The following is a 2,473-nucleotide window of genomic DNA, read 5'->3' as shown; positions in this document are numbered from 1 at the left end:
CTTGCAACAGAGCTCGCTGTATCACCTGCAAGTACACAGCCACCACCACACTCATTCAAGGCCCCTCAGGACAATTCCGGATCACCCAGACAGCATCTTGTACCTCCAGCAACCTTATTTACTGTATCTCTTGCAGTAAATGCCCAGCCATCTACATTGGAGAAACAGGAAGGAGACTCGGAGACAGCTTCAGAGAACACGTCAGGGTTGTGAAGATTAAAGATCTCTCCAAGCCCATTGTTTCTCATTTCACCTCTGACGGCCATGACCACACTAATCTCTCCGTCTGTGTTCTCAAAGACGGTTTGCCGAACTCATACATCAGAAAGACCACCGAAACTAAAATTATTCTGCAGTTAGGATCACACATTCTCCCTTCCCTTAACGACAGATTACTGTTCTTTTAAATTTTCTCCATTCATTGGAAGTTTCATTTCACACCTCTCTGCACCCATTCTGACTTCACACCTCTTGATTGGCCTCTCTTTCTGTCCCCTGCTCCCGCCTCTCACTCCTCCTCCCTCCCAACCTTTGTTCTCCCGCTACTTTACCTTTGCCTACTGCCCTGTCTCTCTCACACCTGAAGAAGGCTCCACGGCCGAAACGTTGTGTTCTCTTTCTTCTTTTTTTTTTTTCAGCATGGAATAAACCTATTACTTGTTCATTAGTAATACAATGCGTGCTCAGAAACGTTACTTATTAGCTTATGAAGCAATAGTGTTTCGACAATTTGCGGTCTTCAAAAAGTAAACGCTGAAGTTTTTATACTTCCTTGTGAGCAGATCACCTTTGATTTAGAAAAGGAAAACTTACTCCCCTGTTGCTTTCATTGCAATATCTGAATCGAGACCCAAGCGCTAAGAAAGCTGAAAAACGCAGAAGTCATAAACCTGATTTTAATTTAGATACACATTTTCTAATGCAGCCTTCATTACAAGACAGTCTATTTCTCGAAAGCGTGTTATGTAAAAAAGAGAAAAACGAAAATATGTGGATGACAATATTTAAAAGCTGAAGATTTTACTTTTGAGAAACTGTCATTTTATGTATCTAGACGCTTTTCAACCACTGCTTTTAGAACTTTGCTGTGCTTCCTGAATCATTTTCAGTGTTATAAACTGGGTGTGGAAGTAGCGATCACTTTGTAGAGCAGTTGATAGACTGGAGCTGTTCAGACTACTCTTCTTATTTCTCAAATGCTTCCATCATTTTTCTTTCACACTAGGACGCGAGTGTGGACATGTGTTTGGTTTTCGTTTCACTGATTCTCATTGAAGATTTGTGAATTAAGGAGGAAAAATCAGTTGCTTGGGAAAGCAGAAGGTTTGGTTCTCAACGATCTTGAAGACACGCCCATGTAGTGCAGCGTGTGATATTTGTACTATAAAAGACCAAGTGCTCAAAATGACGTCTGCGTTTACCGTTTAGACTTTTCATCTCGGGCGCACTTTTAGAAAGCAAAGATAGAGCAGTTGTGTTGAATCACCCTATGACAGCTGTCAGCAGAGTGGCGCAGCGGAAGCGTGCTGGGCCCATAACCCAGAGGTCGATGGATCGAAACCATCCTCTGCTATACACACCGTCAGTATAATGAAGTGAATTTAAACTGATTTTTTTCTCTCGTGTGTGTGCAAGCTTCACACTTACTTTATTCGTTAATCTTTACCAATAGCAGATGCCCAAATGTATCTTTGGTTGTTCTGCGATCCTTCATAGTTTCCTCAATTCCTTCAAATGAACATCCATATCAAAGCAATTATATATATACATTACAATTAAGGTACATATTAAAAATATCAACGCACATTTGTATAATGCTCATTTAATAATGATTGTCAAGGATTGTCAAGTTCTCCAACAAATCTGTGTTCTAATTTTAAAATATTTTTGCTAAGGATACAACGGGTGTATAAATGAATTCTCCCAACAGCCAGTTAAAGAAAAATTCCACACGTGAGGATGGTTTCTTGGACATTGACTTAGGTACTTAATTGTTTACTTGTTGTAGTTGCACACGAGTAAAACACGAAGATTTCCTGCAACATTCAAGAGGGTTTGCGAACAAATCCCTTCAATTTTTAGCGGAGATTATGTTTACATCATCACAATCTGAAGCACGTCCCTGAGTGCGTTTGACCCAGCAGCCCTTTGTTTAACAGCTGCACAGGGACACATTCCCATTGCTTTTCACAAATCACTGGCATTTCTTTGCAGCATTTCTTCTGTCCTGAGAAGCAAGATTTGTATTTTATCTTTCAGAAGTTGTATGAATTTCTTGAAGTTCAGAAACAACTTGTTCCAGAAAAGAAATGAACACTTGCTTCAAAGTAACGTATGTGTATGTGACGTATGTGTCTCTTGCTGTGTGTGCTCTTATCTGTCCATCTCTCTCTCCTCTTCTCTCTGGCAGTCTGTGTAGAGTATCTGAAGGGGATGTAACACCACTTGGAAAAGAAGAAAAATTATCAGGAAA

The 2,473-nt window shown here is 40.2% G+C and overlaps 1 non-coding gene across 1 annotated transcript; it reads left to right on the top strand.

Annotated features, from left to right (window-relative positions):
• The first annotated feature begins 1,501 nt into the window (after positions 1-1,501).
• Positions 1,502-1,573, top strand: trnam-cau (transfer RNA methionine (anticodon CAU)). Its single transcript has one exon. It is a non-coding gene; the product is annotated as a tRNA-Met (tRNA).
• The last annotated feature ends 900 nt before the right edge of the window (positions 1,574-2,473 follow it).

The sequence above is a fragment of the Lepisosteus platostomus genome, chromosome 5, assembly GCF_059453375.1.
Source record: "Lepisosteus platostomus isolate fLepPlt1 chromosome 5, fLepPlt1.hap1, whole genome shotgun sequence".
In the NCBI taxonomy this organism is placed as follows: domain Eukaryota; kingdom Metazoa; phylum Chordata; class Actinopteri; order Semionotiformes; family Lepisosteidae; genus Lepisosteus; species Lepisosteus platostomus.
This window is presented reverse-complemented; position numbering and strand designations above follow the sequence as displayed.